Source organism: Trichosurus vulpecula, chromosome 4, assembly GCF_011100635.1.
Source record: "Trichosurus vulpecula isolate mTriVul1 chromosome 4, mTriVul1.pri, whole genome shotgun sequence".
In the NCBI taxonomy this organism is placed as follows: domain Eukaryota; kingdom Metazoa; phylum Chordata; class Mammalia; order Diprotodontia; family Phalangeridae; genus Trichosurus; species Trichosurus vulpecula.
In genome coordinates this window covers 122,017,851-122,041,143 of record NC_050576.1, presented here as the reverse complement: position 1 = coordinate 122,041,143, position 23,293 = coordinate 122,017,851, and positions in this window count along the sequence as shown.

Genomic DNA, 23,293 nt, shown 5'->3' with positions numbered 1-23,293 from the left:
TGAAAAATATCAGTAATGACTTTAGTTAGTAAGACTAGCTCTTGTCAAGTAATGACTTTTTGACATAAGGTATTGTTTACCTAGGCAACGTTCTCTTACTTGCATTTTAATGAGCCTAATTAATAATAAGTTAGGAGTCCACAGCTATTGCTTCACAGCTGGACCATATGCACTAATTACACTGAGTGTGCAAACTTCAAATAATCCGTTTGGTCAGAAGAAACATTTTAATTTTGGAAAAAACCTTGGTGTGTGGATATTTCTGTCTGATCTCCCTAAAGATGTCAATGCAGCAGTGGAGCAGATTTGCAAAGGATTAAGGCAAATATTGCCTTTTAAAACTCCTGCATGCTCTTTCTTCATCCCCCCGCCCCCAGTTGAAGGTTTCATTTTCTAAATGTTTCAGGAGGTTCAGGAGAGAATAAAGTAATAGACTTGCTTATGGTATAAAAGGAACTCTGTGCTTAGTAAAGCAGGATCCCTCTCAGGCTGAAGGATAATCACCAGTGGTTGTGGAAGGTCCTTTATTAATGGATTTCTTTCATTTATAAAGAATAAATAACCTTCAAGGGGCCATTTTTTAAGCTTATAAAGGCTGCTTTTATTTGTGGTCTGGAGCACCCTTTATTTCCCTTTTCCAGACCTCCAGCTCTCTTATTGCTTTTTTTCTTCTATTGCCCCTCAAAATATAGAATTAACCCTAAAGAAATCAAATGATTATCTGTCATCAATATCAGATTACCTCTCCCAAAGAAGGAGAAAAATGGCAGACCACTAGTCGAGCTGTCGAGGGTGTGATAGTAAGCTCATAGGAGCACAGCTTTAGAGCTGGAAGGGACCTTCATGGTCATCTCATCCAATCCCTTCATTTTACAGATGAAGAAATTGGGGTCACAGAGGTTAAATCATCTAGGTAGTACACAAGCAGAAGAACCAACAACAGCAATTGTAATGTTGATAACAATAATATAATAAAAATAACTTTTAGAGAGTATTTTAAGGATGGCGAAGTGTTTTACATATATTAATTCTCACAACAATCCTAGAAGGTAGGTGTTACGATTGTCTCCATTTTACAGGTGAGGAAAGTGAGGCGGAGATAAGTAAAGTGCCTTTCTCTGGGTCACATAGGCAGTAAGTATCTTAGGAAAGTCCTCTCACCCCAAAGGGGGCAGGGTCCTGTTGCCTCTCTTACCTTTCTTCCCTGGAAAAGTGTAAGTTATCCCATAGGCTCAGCATGATTGTTTTGGAGAAAATTCAGCCTAGTTTATAACCAATAAAAGTACTAGAGGAACTCTAGTTTTATTTATGGGAGCCCAAGGGTGAAGGCTTTGTGAGTAAGTCACATATAAAATCTAGAACATAAAGATCAGGCATTTTAGCTCCAGGACTGGCCGGAGGTACTGTCTGTACCCTAAAGAGCCAGACCAGGAACTGAGGGTAGAAGTCGAAAAGACGTGAATTTAGGCTGTAATATAAGGAAATACTTCCTGACCAGTAAAGGTGTCCAAAGTGGAAGAGACTGCCTGGGTCGATAGTAGATTCCCTCTCACTGGAGCTCTTTAAGCAAAGGCTACTGTAGAGGGAATTATTTTTCAGACAATGAACTTGGATTAAAGGGCTCTTAACCTGGGGTCCATGAACTTATTTTATTTTACATTTTGATAAATTGCATTTCAATATCATTGATTTCCTTGATAATCTTGTATATTTTATTTTATGTATCTAAAAACATCATTCTGAAACTAGTTCACCAAAATGCCAGAAGTCCAGAATATCCCCCCAAATGGTTAAGAAACCCTGGACTAAAACTTTCTGGGATCTCTTCTGACTCAGAAATTCTGAAATAATCTAGGAAAGTATGATTCAGTTGTATTTCCTCATAATTTGTAGGTTCATGGCATTTTAGATCTAGAAGAGAATTTTGAGGTCATTGAGTCCTTCACTCCTTGTTTTACTGATAAGAAAACCAAAATTCAGAGAGTAAAATGACTTCCATGAGAATGGCTTCCATGAAATGGAAAGAAATTCTTCAGTGCTTTTCTCAGGTAAGTTAGTCATTGGACTCCAACTGAGGTCAAAAGGAATTGTGGACAGGAAGTATTCAACCTGTGACCACCACTGAATAAAGGACAGGAGGGAATCCAAGACATCAATGCTACTTTGTTCCCTTAGTATAACTTTTGGACTTTGCCAGAGTTCCTTCCACCCATGTATTAACAAGACACAGTTCAAAGCAGAGTCGTTTTGGGCTAATTGGTCGATTCAGCAAGAAATGAGGGAAAAGGTGATACCGAGGCTAGGAGGAACCAGGCTGGCAGGGGAAGCAGATGCTCCCAGGAAAGGCCCTCAGCGTGGAAGTGCACCCTGCAAGGCACCATATGTGTGATGGATGTGACGGTGAGAGCACAGAAAACCTGAATGAAGGTGACAGACCTGCAGTAATTTGTTCAGGGAAAAAGAAAGAAAAATACATTCCCGGCATAAGACAAAGTGTGTGATAATGCCCACAAATACTCCCTCAACCACTTAGGGAATGGGTAAACTGTGGGGAGGGGGCTGAAATCTCCACAAGCCACCTGTCCACAGCCTAACTCAGTGCCTGGCACACAGTAAATATTTAATAACTGCTTATTGACTGACTGACTGATGTGTCCTGATCCTGTTCTGCACCTCCTTGCCTATAGAGAAGGAACCCCCTTAATCTGGTGACATTAAAATAGTGTAAAAAACTGAAATAATTGAAGCAACATAGAGAAAGTACCAAATCAAGATCGCAGAGTTGGAAGGGATTTGAGAGACCATCTATCCTCTGAGCTCCATGGATAGATTTCAAGATGTACATAAATTTGAATGGGAAAAATCACATTTTTATTTCAATATAATTGGCTTCCTTTGTAATCCTATATACTTTTGGCATTTAAAACATAAATATGAGTAGAGATCTACAAGTTTCATCAGACTGCTGAAAGAGTTCATGGAACAAAAAAGAAGTTAAGAATCCCCAATCTACTCCAACACATGTCCTAGACAGAATTTCTTCTACAGAATCCTAGTCATTCAATAAGCATTAATTCCTGACTACTTTCTAAGCACTGGTGATACAATAAAAGGCAAAAGATAGTCCCTTCTCTCAAGGAGCTCATAGTTTATTGGGAGAGATAACATGCAAACTATATACAAATAAGATATAAACAAGATAAATTGGAGATGATCAACAGAGGGAAGGCAATAGAATTAAAGTGGATCAGCAAAAGCTTCCTATAGAAAGTGGGATTATAGCTGGGACTTAAAGGAAGCAGGGGAAGCTAGGAGGCAGAGACAAAGAGGGAGAGTATTGCAGGAATAAGGGACAGTGGATGAAAATGTCCAAAGTTGAGAAATAAGAATCTTGTGTGAAGAACGGCCAGGAAGTCAGTGTCACTGGATAGCAGAAGGTGTGGATGAGTGTAAGGTATAAGAAGATTGGGAAAGTGGGGGAGGGGACCAGGTTATTTAGGGCTGTGAACACTAAAGACAGGATTTTATATTTGATCCTGAGCATGATAGGGAGTCACTGAAGTTTATGGAGTATGTGAGTGGTGGGGTGGGGAGAAGTGGTACGGTCAGACCTGTGCTTTAGGAAGACAATTGATAGCTGATAATGGAGTGAGGAGAGACTTGTGGCAAAGAAACCAACAGGCAAGTTATTGTAATACTGTCCTAATATTAGATGACACGAGTCTGCGCCAGGGTGGTGGCAGTGTCAGAGAAGAGAAGGGGGCATGTGCAAGAGAAGAAGGTAAAATCGACAGGCCTTGACAATAGAATGGATATGGGGATGAGAGAAAGTAAGGAGTTGCCATTCCATTTCTGTTTGCCCTTCTCCAGCAAGAGGGAAATCCACTATATGCTAAGGCATGTCACTGGATAACTCTAGTTCTTAGAAAGGTTTCTACTTTACAGCAGGCCTAAATCTACTCCTGCAAGTTATATCCATTACTTCTGGTTATTACCTCCAAGGCCAAGCAGAAAAAGTCTGATCCCTCTTCTACGTGATAATGACCTTTCAAATGCTTGAAATCTCCTTTCCACCCAAAGAGCTGCTACAAGATTTGAGATCTAGAAAGAAAATTATCCACAAGGGCGTAAGAGTCAGTTCAATTCCATTCAACAAAGATTACTAGGTACCTGTTAAGAGAGGCAGTGTGGTATAGGAGAGTCAGGAAGATGTAGACTTGAATCTAGATTACATACCAACTGTGTGACACCAGGCAAGTCATTTAATCTGCTAGCCTCAATTTCTTTCTTTGTAAAATGAAGATAGATAGCACCTACCTCACAGGTTCTTGTGAAGATCAATAGAAATAATAACTTAAAGCATTATATAAATGTAAGCTATTGTCATTGTGTTCAATATGTGGCCCAACCCACTTTTAAAGCAAAGAGTTGGCAGAGGAGAAAGGCTGTCTGTAGAGTAAAGGGTTCACTTTCATTCACATAGAGTTACTGTAGTTCCCCCTAAATAGCTCCTTTCTTTCCAAGTGGTTACCACATTGAAACAGTGAGTCCATTCCCTAACTGAATTGCCAAGAAACACAGATTGAACTCTATGAATAGAAAGACATTAACTAGATTTTTATTGAAGTAACTTGAAATAATAACTCAACCTATTCTTAGTAAGGTACATCATATATAATGGTGTATCCTTGAGAAATAAGCACAGCTTTTCTAATGTTAGGGAAAGCTAATCATATTACTCCTTTTCCTCTCTTCTTCCAACTACTCCCTTTCACAAATTGAAACATCTCTCTCTCTCTCCCTCTCCCTCTCTCTCCCCTTCTCCTTTCCCTCTTCTTCTCCCTCCATCCCTCCCTCCTCTCTCTCTCTGTGTCTTTGTTCCTCTCTCTGTCTCTCTTTGTCTCTGGCTCTCTAGTGCTCTCTCTCTCTCTCTCTCTCTCTCTCTCTCTCTCTCTCTCTCTCTCTCTCTCTCTCTCCCTCTGTCTGTCTGTCTCTGTGTCTCTCTGTTTCTCTCTCTGTCTCTTTGTCTCTTGCTCTCTGGTACTCTCTTGCGCTCTCTCTCTCTCTCTCTCTCTCTCTCTCTCTCTCTCTCTCTCTCTCAATGGTGGAAATGAAGGCTTCTCTACTTTACACCAGAGGAAATCTTTCCTGAGACAGAATTAAATGGACTTGAGGTTTCTACTCAGTGGTGTTCACTTAGATGTCTGAATGCTATTGATTACTTGTCTAATTTGTATTATTTCTCTTGGTCTCCCCAGACAAACTGAGCTGTTTTGCCATCTGATCTGCCCTCAATTATGCATTTTATGTTCTAATCCTTTTAGCCTCTGACAATACACAGAGGTCTCCTTGCTCAGTTCATCCTGCCCCAGCTTCCTTTCATAGAAGTCAGTGGGTTTGCTAAAGAAAGGCTGGAAAGTCATTGGCATCCCAATGCCCCTGCATCCTACTTACCCTCATGCTGGGCCTTGACTCCTTAATGCTGAGGTGAACTGTATTCCCAGTGGATGATCCAATTCAAGCAGATTTCTTTTTTAAGAAGTGACAGACAGAGGGAAAGAGAGGAAAAGGGAGTGGGTTAAGCCTCATCCTACAAAGAGAATGCTTCTTAAGGTCTGCTTCTTATATATGCACAAGGTTGTTATATATTACACATATATTATATACATTGTTATATTTATATATACATTATTATATCATCCGTCATGCATACTTATATACTTACATGTCTATATGTATATAGACACCTTGTATGTGTGTATAGACATACACTAGATATAATTATATATATTTATTAGTAGGTGGATTATCTTCTTTCTTTCCTACCTCATTTTTGCTAGTTGCTTAAGGGTCTCATTTCCAAGGAAGCAAGTGACGCATGCATCAGTTACTTGGACCAGTCCTAAGGAAAGATTTGCTGGACGAAGAAATTGAGACTGGGGGGAATAAACTGAAAGTTTGAGTAGAGAGAGGCTGTATTCACTTCACCTTCCCCTCATGACAGATAATCAGGAGCTGACAAAACATTTCTCCTTTTTCTTTCCCTCTCAAAAGCCAAGCTGAAGGAAGAGTCTTGTAAGCTAAAGATTTATTTGAGGTGGGGGTAGGGAGAACAACTGGAGCCCAGGAGAGAGGAGATGTAGCATTTGCCATCAGCCAGTAGGCATTTATTGAGCACTAGCAATACGCAGAGGTCTCTGCTGAATACTTTCAGAAAATACAACAGGAAGTCAAAACATATCTTTTCCTCCCGAACTTTGTTGAATTTACAATCTGATTAGGGAGACAGTCTATTCACAAATGGAATAGCTTAAGAAAAAAATGCAAAGCTTGTATCAAATTCAAACTAATATTATATTGACTAAGTGATTACATACACAAGGATTACTTGTGACCAGTGAGTAAGTGAAAATTGGTTGGGACTCAGCATGATACACTGGAAAGAGCAGTGGTTCTAAACTCAGAGTTCCTAGGATCTTGTTTCTGGTAAGTATGAAGGCAAGGGGAAATTTGCAGTGATTTGTTCCCTGCAGTTGCTAGTTCCTCCCCTCTTCCAGATCACTTTATATCTATTTTCTACATATTATCTATGTACTTGTTGCTTTAGACCATAGTGTCTTGAGAGTAAGGACTGGCTTTGCTTTTGTCTACATATCCCAGATGCCTAGCATAGTACCTGGCACATAGTAGGTATGCAATCAATGCTTGTCGATTGACCAGCTGATCACCTGCAGGCAACTATTATCTAAGTTCGTGATGATATGACAACAATAACAACAATAATCCTAACAACTAACATTTATAAGGAAAAGTAAAGAGATTTGAGGAATATCTCTCCACTGTCCAGGTGCTCTAGCTTCATTTAGTTTCCTGCCATCAAAATCCATACCTTGGTGTCAATCAGTTTCATCCTTCACAATTCTCTACCCCTGAATCCCTGGTCCCTTTGTTCTATTGCCACTCATACCTTTCCAAATTCCTACTTTTGTTTCTCCCTTTATTCTCCTATTCTGTCCCTTTCAAGCATGTTACTAAATGACAATGGAGGAAGTCATGAAACCATGCTGAACAGATCCACCAGAAAATTATGTTATATGATCTCAATGTGGCCGTTACTTCAGCATGCTAATCTTTTGACTATTCCACTCCACTCAACATCTTCTCCAAAGCTTGTGTTCTCCAGGCATATAAACAATAGCTCTTTGAGCCTCTATCCCAGCAGAATACCTTGTTTTATGCTTCATTTCAAATCACTTCTACATGATTTCCTAGTTTTATAGGAAGAGGTGGTCCTTCTCTTTACAAACATCAACCTTTCTACTTGTACCCTTCACTCTATCTGCCCCCATATTCTTTGGGAACCTGCCTCTTCTATAATCTCCATTCTGTTCCTAATTTATAATCTTTTCTTGTACACTGGTTCATTCCTTAACTGCTTAAAATATGCTCAAATGTCTACTAGCCTTTAAAAAAAACCTTCAGTCGATCCTGCTATTTCCTTAAATTATTCTCCAATGTCTCTCCTCCCTTTCACAGACAAACTATTCGCCGTCCACACTGGTTGCCTCCAATTTCTCACCTCCCACTCCTCAGCCCCTTGCAATCTGACTCCTTTCTCATTATTTAACTGAAACTGTTCTCTCCAAGGTTACCAATGATATGTTAATTGACAAATTTGATAGCTTTTTCTCAGGCATCATCATTTTTTTTAACTTCTCTGCAGCATTTAACACTGTTAACCACTCCCTCCTTACAGAAACTCACTCTGTCCGGAGGGCTTTTTTTTTTAATGACATTCTATTTCTATTGCCTCCAATCCACCTGACCACTATTCAGTTTCTTTTGCTTGCTCATCACCCATATTCCTCTCCCCATGTTTGTATATATACTTGAGATCAGTGTAAGATTTCTTCTTTTTCTATATTCTCTCAGTGATCTTATTTCTCCCATGGGCTGAACCATTACCTTTACACAGATAGCTCCAGAATCTATATATTCATCACTATATTCTCTTCTTAGCCCCAATCTTACCAACTGCCTATTGAACATTTCTAACTAGTCATCCTATATGTAGGTCAAGCTCAACATGTTTCAAAAAGAAATCATTGACTTTGCTCAATGAACCTGTTCTCTTCCTAATTTTCCTTGTTGTTGCTATCATTATTTAGTCATGCCCAACTCTTTATGAGCCCATTTGGGGTTTTCTTGGCAAAGATACTGTAGTGGTTTGCTATTTCCTTCTCCGGCTCATTTTACAGATGAAGAACTGAGGCAGATAGGCTGAAGTGACTTGCCCAGGGTCATGCATCTAGTAAGGGTCTATGGAAAGATTTGAACTCATGAAGGTAAGTCTTCCTGACTTCAGGCCCAGTGTTCTATCCACTGCGCCACATTTCTAGTCAGCTCTGGGGTGACTCCTACTACTCTTTCTCTTTCCCCTCTCTCACAATCGGTTGCCAACACTTGTGGATTCTACCTCTACATCTCACATCTATCTTCTTATCTCTACTGACATGGCCACCACTGTAGTTAAGACCCTAATTACTTATCACCTAGGCTACTATAATAGCCTGCTAATTGGTCTCCTGTTAGCCACTCTATCCTCCTGACAACTGCTAAAGCACAAATCAGTTTTTACTCAAGAAATTCCAGTAATTTCCTATTTTGCCTAGTAAAAAAAAATATTCTTTTACATTTAAAGTCTTTGCAACATGATTCCAACCTACCTTTGGGGGTTCCTTATGCTTAATTCTCCTTCACACAATCCAGACAGACTGGGTTGTTTGATATTTTCTGTTCACAACATTCCATCTCCCATCTGTATTCTTTTTCATAGCTGGACCCTCACCCCAAACTTTGAATATATTCCATCTTCACCTCTATCTCACAGAATCCCTGACTTCCTTCCTACCTTTCCAGTCTTCTCACGCCTTACTCCCCATCTCATATTTTATGACTCAGTGACACTGGCTTCTGAGTGGGAGGTGAGGACCTCTCATGGAATCTGGGTCTCAGCCTTTCTGTGAGTTGAGCGGGATGAATGGGGGTGGGGATTTTTTGACATAGCTTCTGATTGACGGCTAGGCCTAAGTTTCAAGTTACTAAGAATCACCTGAACTGGGTCCTCACCAAATAAGGATAAAAGTGTTCTTAAGAGTTGTTATTGGCTACATTAGTGTTTTTTTGTCCCTTGCACCTGGGTTAGGTTTCTTGTGAGATTGTGAGCCTGAACTCCACTAATGAGAGTGAAATTCAGTGGTGGGAGGAGGATGGAACAAGCTACGGTATATTATCATGCTTTACTTCCTGTACTGCACCTCTCCTACTAGTGGTGATGACATCCTTTCTCTCGAGATCGTAATAAAGAAAGTTTTCGTTTCTACTTTGAGAGACCTCTGATTCTTTAATTAATTGCTGGTGGGTGGTCCCACCCCACACACTTCCTTGCTATTCCTAGGACAAGACATTACATTTCCCAACTCTGTATTTTCATTGCTTGTCCTCTATGCCTAGAATTCTCTCCTTCCTCATCTCAGCCTCTTGTTTTCCCTGGCTTCCTTCCATGCCCAGATAAAATCCCACCTTCTACAGAGCCTTTCCTGATGCCTCCTTATGCTAGGGCCTTCCCTCTGAGATTATCTCCACTTTGCTTTGTATAGATCTTATTTTTACATAGTCGTTTGCATCTTCTTCCATTCCCTCAGCAGCTCTCTTAGATTATGAGTTCCTTGAAATCAGGGACCAGAACTTAGCACAAAGTCTGGCACATGGTAGTCACTTAATAAATGCCTCAAATTCTGCTGGATATTGGGGGTGAAACTCAGTCCAGGAGTTATGGGAATCTCTGATGAGTTAAACACTGAAGAGATAAACTAGCTGTTCTAATGACTAAGAAAATGAGGACTGCTTAAGGAATCAAAAGACTTCCCAAAAAGAAGGCCCTGGGAAGAACAGTCAGGATCCAAAAATGTCTTGACAATTTAGAATCATAAGTAATGCCTAATAAAATGAAATTTAATAAGAATAAATGTAAAATCTTATACTTCGAAAAATCAACTCAATAAGCATAGAATGGGGAAAATTTGGCTAAATAATAGGTCACATGGGGGGAAAATGAGTGTTTTAAATAAGGGTATCATAAGGCTTGAATGAGATTATGGAAAGCACTTTGTAAACCTTGAAGCACTATATAAATGTCAGTTATTAATAGTAGCAGTAGCAACAGCAGTAGTAGTAGTATTGTTGAGGTTTGGGGGTGCTTGAGACCCCAAAATACCAACACTCTGGGTCCTGCTCAAATGAATTTGACCCAAGCCTTCTTATAGCCAAAGAGAAACAACGTTTATTAAAGATTCTCCATATTAGGTAGACTTTTAGGGAGCCTCAGCATTTGTGATGCTAATGCCAGCAGGCCAGATTGAATCTGAGCTGAGCTAGATTAAATCTGAGCCCCTTCATAGAGGCAAGATGGATCTTATACACAGAAAGATTGTGGGAGGGATCTAGGGTAGTCAAGGAGTCTGGGGTGATGGGAGGAGGGGCTTGGGGAGGACTGAGGTGACTGGGGGACTGAGGTGAGGTCAGACTCCAGGAATGGGAATAAGGCTATAAAATAGCTGCAGGCCACCTGGAGAAGACTGACAATAGAGAGCTTTGGTGTAGATATTCTGATAGGATCAAGGGCTGGAAATGACTGGAGGCAATCTGGAGTTAACCAGATAATGGAGGTAGCAGACCAGAAGATTTGGGCATGAAAAGCCAGATCCAGTAGGAAGAATTCAGGGAGAGCTCAAGAGGGTTCCCACAGTCTATACTCCATCAGTAGCAGCAGCAGTAGCAGTAGTAGTAGTGGTGGTGATGGTGACGGTAGTCAAGAAGTAGTAGTAGTAGTAGTAGTAGTAGTAGTAGTAGTAGTAGTAGTTATTGTAGTTGTAGTAGTAGTAGCAGCCCTTGCTGCTGAAAAAAAATGTGTGCACACATACCTATTAGTTTAATCTAATTTATTAACACTTTCTTGAGTCTAGACAATCAACAAAACAATAAATCAAGCCCAGATTTCTGAGGTGTAAATTCTCACATTGAAAATTTAATAATCTGTTCTGGAAAGCCATTAGTTAGAACTGGGTCCAGTACACAAGCAGTTTAAATGTAATTAAACTTAGAGAGTCAACAGCACAACATACTAGCCAAAAAAAAAAATAAAAAAGCTAAGGTGATTCTAAACAGCATTAAGAGAAGCTTAGTCTTTAGAATAATGGAGGTAAGAGTCCTGCTGTATTCTATACCAGTTGGACCACATCTGGAGAATTGGTTTTGGTTCTAGGTACCACATTTTAAGGAGGACATTGATAAACTAAAGAGGATGGTGCCAGGATAGTGACTATGCCATGTGATGATCCACTGAAGGAACTAAAATGTTTAATTGGTTAAAAAAAAGATTTAACAGAGATAGATATGAATATCTTTCGTATAAAAGAGAGATAAGACTTATTGTGCTTGATCCCACAGGGCTGAGCCAGGAATGGTGACTAGAAATTGCAAATTTTAATTAAATGGAAGGAAAAAAATCATCCTCACTAGCACTATCCCAAAGAGCAAAGGTCCTCCCTCACTAGAGGTCCTCCAGGAAAGGATGAATGACTACTTTTCAGAGATGTTGTAGGAGGGATTTCTATTCATATACATACAGGTTGAACTAGTTGGCCTTTCAGGTCACTTTCAACTTTGGTATTCTCTAAAATTGCTATATCCAGAACAGAATCATGGGAAACTAAGCTCCTTTCCATACAAAACTTATTGAATTATAGAAGATTATGTGGGGTTTTTTTTGTTTTGTTTTGTTTTCCTGGGGCCAGGGATTGGGGGGAGGTGGAGAAGAGGGAGCTATCTTTTCACAAAACCAATTTAAAGTTTATTCAGCTCTTGTCCCTTCTGAGAGTGGTAGAATATGGGGGTACAGTTGTTCTGTGCATTTATTTGTTTCCCCACCTAGATCTTCTTTGAGAAACCTACTGAGGTCTGCCAGAAGAAGCTCGTGACATGTTGTAAGTTTAATTATGTTCAATTCATTAACACAATTAAAGCCATGAACAAATTTATTGACACAGCCAGAATTGCTTAGTAACAGCCAGTAAGTCATAGATTAAAGAAACGGCTTATTGTAGGTGTCTCTACTCTGGGAAAAAGATTGGAAATTCATCCTTCATTCTCTGGAACAGGTTTTGGGAGGCCAGACTGAAGGTGACTGCTAATAATTCATTGCAGTGATGGTTCATTTAAAAAAAAGATATTCTTGTCTCTCAGAGCATAAATGAAATCTTTGTGATTGCAAATTTAATTTTAAAACAATCAGTGAACCCAACTTGAGGAGAAGGTGATGAATGGCACACTTATCATGGCTTCACCTAGCCAGGAAATCCCAGGCTCTGCAGATGAAGATTGACTATTCTTTTTAGGGAAAGGCCCAAATAGGTAAAGCAATATAAAGTAACATAGGTGAGGTAAAGTTTACACTAAGTTTCAGAAAAGCAACTTTAGGGGTTGGGGCAGAGCCAAGACAATGGCGTATAGGCAGCAACCCAGCTGAACTCTCCCCACATTCCCCACCAAACAACTTTAAAATAATTCCTCAAATCAAATGATATAATGGCAGAGCCAAAAAAAACCAGAGTTGAATATTTTTCAGACCAAGAAAACTTAGAGAGGTCTGTGGAGGCTGGCCTGGAGCATGGCTGCAGCACCAGAAGTGGGCCCAGAGACAGTAAGGGGTCAGAAAGAGATTACAAGGGACCCTTTGCTGGCACTGGATGTAGCTGAGGCAGATTGGCAACTCTATTGCCCATACACAGTTCTAGGTCACAGTTCCAGGGCAGAGAAGAGTATTTGTGGTGAGTCATAAAGGAACAGGGGCCCTGGTCACAATTCTAAGGCAAAGAGGAGCACTAGCACTTGTGGCTACAGGGGGTCATGGCCCTTCCTGGGTAAAACCATAACACATACCAGGAAAGCAATGACCACACCTTTCTCCACACAACATCACCTAGGAAGCACCAAAAATTTGCAGACCTCCAGAACTAGCTCTGAAAATATAGGCATGAAAAAGCCTGAATCCTGAAACAATGCCTCCCTGCTCCCACGTAAGCAGAGCCCAACTCTAACATAAAGTTCAAAGTCAAGGAATAGACTGGAAAAATGGTCAAACAATCTTAGAAAGCTATTGAGGTGGCAGGGAAAGCCAAGATAAAAACTTAGAGGAAGAGAACAATGTGGAAAATGGCTACAAGCAAAACCTCAAAGAAAAATGTTAATTGGATACAAGCCCAACAAGAATTGCTAGATTTGTGGGAAATGGTAAGAGTAGTAGAAGAAAAATTGGGAAAAGAAAGAATGATGCAAGAAAATTATTAAAAGAGAAGCAACAACTTGGTAATAGAGTCACAAAAATTCACTGAAGAAAATAACCCCTTAAAAACAGAATAGGCAAAACAGAAAAAAGTGGTACAAAAATTCATTGGAGAAAAGAACTTAAAAAGCCAAATTGGTCAAATGAGGAAAGATGTACAAAATTTCACTGAAGAAAATAATTCCTTAAAAATTAAGATTGAGAAAGTGGAAGCTAATAACTCCATGAGAAATCAAGAAACAATAAAAGTCAAAGTCAAAAGAATAAAAAAATAGAAGTAATGAAATGAAATGGAAAAATGTGAAATATCTGATTGGAAAAGCAAATGACCTGGAAAATAGACTGAGGAAAGATAATTTAAGAATTATGGATCTGGGGGGCGGAGCCAAGATGGCAGCTGGTAAGCAGGAACTAGTGTGAGCTCTGTACTGAGTCCCTCCAAAAACCTATAAAAAATGGCTCTGAACCAATTCTAGAATGGCAGAACCCACAAAACAGCAGAGGGAAGCAGGGCTCCAGCCCAGGACAGCCTGGATGGTCTCTGGGTGAGGTCTATCCCACATGGAGCTGGGAGCTGGGAGCTGGGAACGGAGTGGAGCAGAACCCAGCCTGAACGGTGTGGACCATCCAGACCAGAAGCCGGGTGGAGGGGGCCCTAGTGCCCCGAATCAGTGAGCTGCGGCAGTTACCAGACGCCTTAACCCGCAAACACCAAAGACTGTGGAGAAGGTTAGTGGGAAAAGCTGCGGGAATAGAAGGAGTTCGTGGTTCGGCTTCCAGCCCTGGGGGCAGCGGAGGTGGGGCAGCTACACCTGTTGTTACTTCCGGCTCCAGGCCCACCTGGTGGGAGGAATTAAGTGGCGGATCACAGCAGGAGTGCACAGCCAGCTGAAGATCTAAGCCCAGTCCGGGTTGGGGGTTGGGGAAGGAGCAGTGCTGGTGTGGCAGAGCTGGCACCTCCCCCCCAAATGTGGAACATAGAACTCTCTAGTCTACAAGCAGTCATACCCTGCTGAAAAACTCAAGGGTCAAGTTAGTTGGTTGGGAATATGGCCAGGCAGCGAAAATGCACCGAGATTCAGTCTCAGACTTTGCATTCTTTCTTTGCTGACAAAGAAGACCAAAACATACAGCCTAAAGAAGTCAATAAAGTGCAAGAGCCAACACCAACAGCCTCCAAGAAAAACATGAACTGGTCTCAGGCCATGGAAGAGCTCAAAAAGGATTTGGAAAAGCAAGTTAGAGAAGTAGAGGAAAAATTGGGAAGAGAAATGAGAAGGATGCGAGAAAACCATGAAAAACAAGTCAATGACTTGCTAAAGGAGACCCAAAAAAATACCAAGAAATACACTGAAGAAAACAATACCTTAAAAAACAGACTAACTCAAATGGCAAAAGAGCTCCAAAAAGCCAATGAGGAGAAGAATGCCTTGAAAGGCAGAATTAGCCAAATGGAAAAGGAGGTCCAAAAGACCACTGACAAAAATACTACTTTAAAAATTAGATTGGAGCAAGTGGAAGCTAGTGATTTTATGAGAAATCAAGATACTATAAAACAGAACCAAAGGAATGAAAAAATGGAAGATAATGTAAAATATCTCATTGGAAAAACCACTGACCTGGAAAATAGATCCAGGAGAGATAATTTAAAAATTATTGGACTACCTGAAAGCCATGATCAAAAAAAGAGCTTAGATATCATGTTTCAAGAAATTATCAAGGAGAACTGCCCTGATATTCTAGAGCCACAGGGCAAAATAGAAATTGAAAGAATCCATCGATCACCTCCTCAAATAGATCCCAAAAAGAAATCTCCCAGGAATATTGTCGCCAAATTCCAGAGCTCCCAGATCAAGGAGAAAATCCTGCAAGCAGCCAGAAAGAAACAATTTGAGTACTGTGGAAACCCAATCAGAATAACCCAAGATCTGGCAGCCTCTACATTAAGAGATCGAAGGGCTTGGAATACGATATTCCGGAGGTCAATGGAGCTAGGATTAAAACCTAGAATCACCTACCCAGCAAAACTGAGTATCATGCTCCAAGGCAAAATATGGACTTTCAATAAAATAGAGGACTTTCAAGCTTTCTCAGTGAAAAGACCAGAACTGAATAGAAAATTTGACTTTCAAACACAAGAATCAAGAGAAGCATGAAAAGGTAATCAAGAAAAAGAACAAGAAAAAGAAATTGCAAGGGACTTACTAAAGGTGAACTGTTTTGTTGACATTCCTACATGGAAAGATGATGTGTATGATTCATGAGACCTCAGTATTAGGGTAGCTGAAGGGAATATGCATACATATATGTTTATGTATATATATGGGTGAATGTGTATGTATGTATATATCTATGTGTGTATATGTATGTATATATATATATATATACGGAGAGAGAGAGAGAGAGAGAGAGAGAGAGAGAGAGAGGGAGAGAGCGGACATAGGGTGAGTTGAAGATGAAGGGAAGATATCTAAAAGAAATAAAATCAAATTAAGGGATGAGAGAGGAACATACTGAGAGAGGGAGATAAGGAGAGATAGAATGGGATGGAGTATCTCCCATAAAGATGGCAAGAGGAAGCAGTTCTGTGGGAGGAGGTGAGAGGGCAGAGGAGGGGGGAATGAGTGAACATTGCTCTCATCAGATTTGGCCTAAGGAGGGAATACCATACATACCCAATTGGGAATCTTACCCCACAGGAAAGAAGAGGGAAGAAGATAAAAAAATGGGGGGGATGATGGAGGGGAGGGCAGATGGGGGTGGAGGTAGTCAAAAACAAACACTTTCGAAAGGGGACAGGGTCAAGGGAGAAAATTCAATAAAGGGGGATGGGTTGGGAAGGAGCAAAATATAGTTAGTCTTTCACAACATGAGTATTGTGGAAGGGTTATATATAATGATACACATCTGGCCTATGTTGAATTGCTTGACTTCTTATGGAGGGTGGGTGGGAAGGGAAGAGGGGAGAGAATTTGGAACTCAAAGTTTTAAAAACAGATGTTCAAAAACAAACAAAAATGTTTTTGCATGCAACAAGAAAATAAGATACACAGGCAGTGGGGCATAAAAATTTATCTTGCCCTACAAGAAAGGAAGGGAAAAGGGGATGGGAGGGGAGTGGGGTGACAGAGGGGAGCGCTGACTGGGGAACAGTGCAACCAGAATATATGCCATCTTGGAGTGGGGGGGAGGGTAGAAATGGGGAGAAAATTTGTAATCCAAACTCTTCTGAAAATCGATGCTGAAAACTAAATATGTTAAATAAATTAAAAAAAGAATTATGGATCTGAAAGCCATGATCAAAAAATAAACAGAGCCTAGACATTAACTTCCAAGAAAATTTCAAGGAAAACTCCCCCAATATCTTAAAACCAGAGTATAAAATAGGAAATGAAAGAATCCACCAATCACCTCCTGAAAAAGATCCCAAAAGGAAAACTCTCAGGAATATTATGGCCGAATTCCAGAGCTTTCAGGTCAAAGAGAAAATACTTCAAACGGACCGAAAGAAACAATTCAAATATCATGGAGTCACAGTCAGGTTCACATAGATTTATCAGTTTCTACATACAGGAGCAGAAGGCTTGGAATATGATATTCTGGAAAGCAAAGTCACTAGGATTATACCCAAGAATAATCTACACAGTAAAACTGAGTATAATCTATTGGGGAGGAGGGTAGGGGAAGAAAGAGATGGATGTTTAATGAAATAGAGGAATTTCAAGCACTCCTGATCAAAAGACCAGAACTGAATAGAAAATTTGACATTCAAACACAAGGCTCAAGAGAAGTATAAAAAGCCAAACATGAAAGAGTAATCATAAGGGACTCAATAAAGTTAAACTGTTTACTTTTCCACATGGAAAACTGATATATGTAATTCCTAAGTACTTTATCATTATTGGGGCTGTTACAAGAAGTCTACATAGAGAGAGGGCATAGTTTTGAGTAGATTATGTTGGAATGATCTTAAAAAATGAAGGGATGTGAAAGAGAGAAGATGGAAGAGAGAGGTAGAATGGGCAAAATTTTCTCACATAAAAGGGGTACACAAGGAAGAGCTTTTAGCGTGAGGGGAAAATGGAGGAGTAGCAGGAAACACTTAAACTTCACTCTCATTGGAGCTGGTTCAAAGAGGGGAAAAATATATATATACACACTCGGTTGTATGTAGAAATCTATATTACCCAATAGGGAAACAGGAGAGGAAGTAGAAAAGAGAAAGGACCATTGACGGCAGATTAAGAGGCAGTGGTTAGAAGCAAAATAGACTTTTGAGGAGGGACAGGATAAAAAGAAAGAGAAGAATAAAGAAGAAATTGGGATGGTAGGAAACACAGAGTTAGTAATCATAACTGTAAATGTGAATGGGAATGAGATGAACTCACTCATAAAATGGAAGTTCATAGCATAGTGGATTAGAAACCAGAATCCAAAATATGTTGTTTACAAGAAACACACTGTGTGTCTTGTAACAAAGGGCTGGAGCAGAATCCATTATGCTTCAGATGAAGTAAAAAAAAAACCGGGGATAGCAATCATGATCTCAGACAAAACAAAACCAAAAATAGATCTAATTAAAAGAAATAATCAGGAAAACTATATTTTGCAAAAAGGTACCGTGGACAATGGAGTGATATCAAAAAGTTTTACAGCAAGTTTCTCTGATAAATGCCTCATTTCTCTAATATATACAGAACTGAGACAAACTTATAAAAGGAAGAGCCATTCCTCAATTGATAAATGGTAAAAGGATATAAACAGGCAGTTTTCAGAAAAAGAAATCAAAGTTATCTATAGTGATATAAAAATACTCTCAGCGTTGTTTAAAGAGATGTAAATTAAAACAACCCTAAGGTACTACTTTACAAGTATAAGAAATGACAAATGCTAGAGAGAATGAGGGAAAACAGGTACATTAATGAACTCCAACCATTTTGGAAAACAATTTGGAGCTATGCCTAAAGGGCTATAAAGTTCAGTAATACCACAGCTGTCTCCCAAAGAGATCAAAGAAAAAGGAAAAGGTTCTATATGTACAAAAATATTTATAGCAGCTCTTTTTATGGTGGCAAAGAATTAGAAATTGGGAGGATGCCCCTCAATTGGGGAATGGCTGAATAAGTTGCGGTATATGATTGTGATGGAATATTATTGTGCTGTAAGAAATGACAAGCTGGTGCTTCCAGAAAAACCTAAGGACACTTATATGAACTGATGCAAAGCGAAATGAGCAGAACCAGGAAAACAGTGTACACAGAAACAGCAATGTTGTATAATGATCAACTGCAAATAACTTAACTGTTCTTAGCAAATAATGATCCAAGACAATTCCAAACGACTCATGATGAAAAATGCTATTCACCTCCATAGAAAGAACTGATGGAGTCTGAATGCAGATTGAAGCACACTTTTTTAAACTTTTTTTTATTATTCTTGTTTTTTTTTTAAATCTGTTTTGCTTCTGCAACATGGTTAATTTGGAAACGTATTGCTTGACTGCACATCAATTTTTTTTTTGCTTTTTGGCAGGGCAGTTGGGGTTAAGTGACTTGCCCAAGGTCACACAGCTAGTACAAGTGTCAAGTGTCTGAGGCCGGATTTGAACTCAGGTCCTCCTGACTCCAGAGCTGGTACTCTACTCACTGCACCACCTAGTTGCCCCTGCACATCAAATTCTACAAATACTCCACAGTCTAAATCAAATTCTTTGTCTTCTCAAGGAAAGGGGAGAGAAGAGTGGGATGAAGAGAATTTGGAACTGAAAATTTTAAAAAATGAATATCATTTTTTTGTTTTCATGTAATTGAGAAAAAAATTTAAAACAAACAGCATTAAAAGCATTTATGGCAGCTCTTTTTGTGGTGGTGTAGAGTTGGAAATTGAGAAAATGCTCATCAATTGGGGCATGGTTCAACAAGTTGTGGCATATGATGTACTATTGTGCTATAAGAAATGACTATGGTGGTAGTTTCAGAAAAGTATGGCAAGACCTACATGAACTGATACAAAGTTAACTGAGGAAAAAAGGGGGGATCATTGCATACAGCAATGGCAATTTTGTAATTATGATCAACTGCAAAAGACTTGCCTACTCCAATCAATACAATGATCCAAGACGATTCCAAAGGACTCATGTTGAAAAAATGCTACCTACCTCCAGAGAGAGAACTGATGAACCTTGAGTACAAATTTGAGCGTAATTTTCTTGCTTTATTTTTGTTTTGCTTTTTTTTTGCAATATGGCTAATACGGAAATATATTTTGCATGGTTTTGCATATATGATTGATATAATTTTGTTTAACTTCTCAGTGGGTGGGGAGAGGGAGGGAGAGAGAATTTGGAACTCAAACTTTAGAAAGAAAAGAATGTTAAAGATAATGAATTTTTTTAAAGAGAAAAGCAACTTGACAAGTACAAAACAGGGGAAGCATGGTTAAATGTGGACTTATCTGAAAAGGATCTGGGAGTTTAAGTGGACTGTGCACAAATTCATTATGATCCAGTAGTGTGATATGGCAGCCAAAAAGTGCTAATGCAATCTTGAGCTGCCTTAAGAGAATGAGAGCTTCTAGGAATAAAGAAATGATAGTCTCTTTATGTTTTGCCCCTCTCAGACCACATCTGGTATACTGTGTTCAGTTCTGGGCATGAACATTTAAGTCAGACACTGATCAATTTGGTGAAGGCAAGCAGTTAGGTGGCACAGTGGAAAGAGTGCTGGGTCTACAGTCAGGAAGATCCCTACCTCCCAGAGTTGTTGTGAGGATCAAATGAGATAATATTTGTCTAGGCTCTTTTTTTGATCACAGCTTTCAGGCAGTCCAAAAATTTTTAAATTATCTCTCCTGGATCTATTTTCCAGGTCAGTGGTTTTTCCAATGAGATATTTCACATTGTCTTCCATTTTTTCATTCCTTTGGTTCTGTTTTATAATATCTTGATTTCTCATCAAGTCACTAGCTTCCACTTGCTCCAATCTAATTTTTAAGGTAGTATTTTCTTCAGTGGTCTTTTGGACCTCCTTTTCCATTTGGCTAATTCTGCCTTTCAAGGCATTCTTCTCCTCATTGGCTTTTTGGAGCTCTTTTGCCATTTCAGTTAGTCTATTTTTTAAGGTGTTGTTTTCTTCAGAATATTTTTCAGTATTTTTTGGGGTCTCTTTAGCAAGTCATTGACTTGTTTTTCATGGTTTTCTCACATCCTTCTCATTTCTCTTCCCAATTTTTCCTCTACTTCTCTAACTTGCTTTTCCAAATCCTTTTTGAGCTCTTCCATGGCCTGAGACCAGTTCATATTTTTCTTGGAGGCTTTTGTTGTAGGCTCTTTGACTTTGTTGACTTCTTTTGGCTGTATGTTTTGGTCTTTGTCAGCAAAGAACGAACGCAAAGTCTGAGACTGAATCTCGGTGCGTTTTCGCTGCCTGGCCATATTCCCAACCAACTAACTTGACCCTTGAGTTTTTTAGCGGGGTATGACTGCTTGTAGACTAGAGAGCTCTATGTTCCACGTTTGGGGGGAGGGGGATGCACCAGCTCTGCCACACCAGCACTCCTCCTTCCCCAGGAACCCTCAACCCGGACTGGGCTTAGATCTTCAGTAGGCTCTTCACTCCTGCTCTGATCTGCCACTTAATTCCTCCCACCAGGTGGGCCTGGGGCAGAAAGTAACTGCAGCTGTAGTTCTGTAGCTGCCCCACTTCTGCTGCCCCCGGGGCAGTGACCAAATTGTGAACTCCTTCTATTCCCGCAGCTTTTCCCACTAACCTTCTCTGTTGTCTTTGGTGTCTGTGGGTTGAGAAGTCTGGTAACTGCTGCAGCTCACTGATTCAGGGCACTAGGGCATGCTCTGCCCGGCTCCTGGTCTGGTTGGTCCACGCAGCACAGGCTGGGCTCTGCGCCGATCCACTCCCCTCCGCTCCCAGCTCCGTGTGGGATAGACCTCACCCAGAGACCATCCAGGCTGTCCCGGGCTGGAGCCCTGCTTCCCTCTGCTATTTTCTGGGTTCTGCAGTTCTAGAATTGGTTCAGAGCCATTTTTATAGGTTTTTGGAGGGGCTCAGCGGCGAGCTCACACTAGTTCCTGCGTTCCAGCCACCATCTTGGCTCCACCCCCATGAGATAATATTTGTAAAATGCTTTGCAAACTTGAAAGAGCTATATAAATGCTAGCTATGGTGATAATGAGGATGATGTCTCCTTCAGCAACTACTTTTCCGGGGAAAAGATTGTCTTTCAAGATAAGTAAGACAGACGTTCATCATTAGCACTCTCTCCTAAGCAACACATAAATGTTTTGTCATGGCATCGAAAGTTTCCCTGTTGATAAGCTGTTTTCATAGTTACTCTATAGATTTAGCCTGGAAGTCAGCAGTTGGGGTCCTATAATTCTGTGTCCTTACATGTGTCCTAAGACATATGCAAGAGAAGAGGGAAGTATTCAAGAAGGCGTCACAAAGGACATAGTTGTCACTGAAGTTCTTAAGTCTCACCCATTTGGGGTGGGGATATTGTGCCTCTAAGATTCCAGCAGCTTATAGTACCATCCACTGCATGAGACCTCCCTAGGAAAACACACCATGTTGGGAATACAGACCCTTACAAATAGAAACACCCAGACTTATTCCCCGGAGCTGCAGCTCTTCCACAAGGAAGTCTCCCTTCTGTCAACCTAGTCATCAACGCAGTATGTGGGCCAATTTAGGAATGGAAGCCTACATTCATTCTTAGGTAAGCTGGCTATGAGCAGCCTTAGAAAGAGAGAAATTCTGGTGTACTTCTCAAGGTAAGTGGCAACAACTACTGTCTTTCCGACCCAAAGATGCCCCTGCCTTCCTGATACTGAAAAAATGATCAAGAAAAGCTTTCAGCATGTAAGCCTGAAAATCCCTATACTAGTATTTTAAAGAGTATTTACAAATGACTATTGCCTCCCTAAGAATGAGATTGAGGGATAACTCATTGGAGAAAAAAAGCAATCTTATTTCTCTGCAAAATCAGGCCTACAGGTACAAACTAATATTCATTGTGACTCAGCAAGGAATTAGACATCAGAGGACCCTATGATCTTACTGAAAAGTTAAAAATGTGAGACCAAAAGACTGGCTTGGAAATAAAACAAGTCTTTTAATTTCATGAAGTCAATTCAGTAGGACTGTATGATTTAGAAGCCAATCAATCAATTGATTATCACGCATTTGTTAAGAACCTACCATGTGTCAGCCACTGAGCTCATACTTAGGTTGGGAATACATGAGAAAACAAAACAAGACAAATCCCAGTCATGAGAAGCTTATATTCTCATGAAGGAAACAACTTTCTCTCTCTCTCAATCTCTCTCTCTCTCTCTCTCTCTCTCTCTCTCTCTCTATATATATATATATATGTATGTATGTATGTATGTATGTATATGTATGTATATGTATATGTATACATATACATATATACGTATATATGTACATATACATATATACGTATATATACGTGTATATATATGTGTGTATATATACACACATATATATATTTGTATGCACGTACACATATACACATATAGCCACACAAACCATATATGTGCATACCAAATACACATACAAACCACATATATGTATGTATGTATTTGGATTTATTATATATACCTCTTCTGTGTATATGTATATATTTATATACCTGTATGTATATGGATGTATATATTTATATGTATGTACACATATGGACAGATATATACACAGATACCACATATATGTATACCAGATATATATATATAGATAGATAGATAGATAGATAGATAGATAGATAGATAGATAGTTAGATATAGATATATATACTTTGTATATGTATATAGCTACACATAGCAAAGACAAATAAATACAAAGTGTTTAAATACAGTGTAGT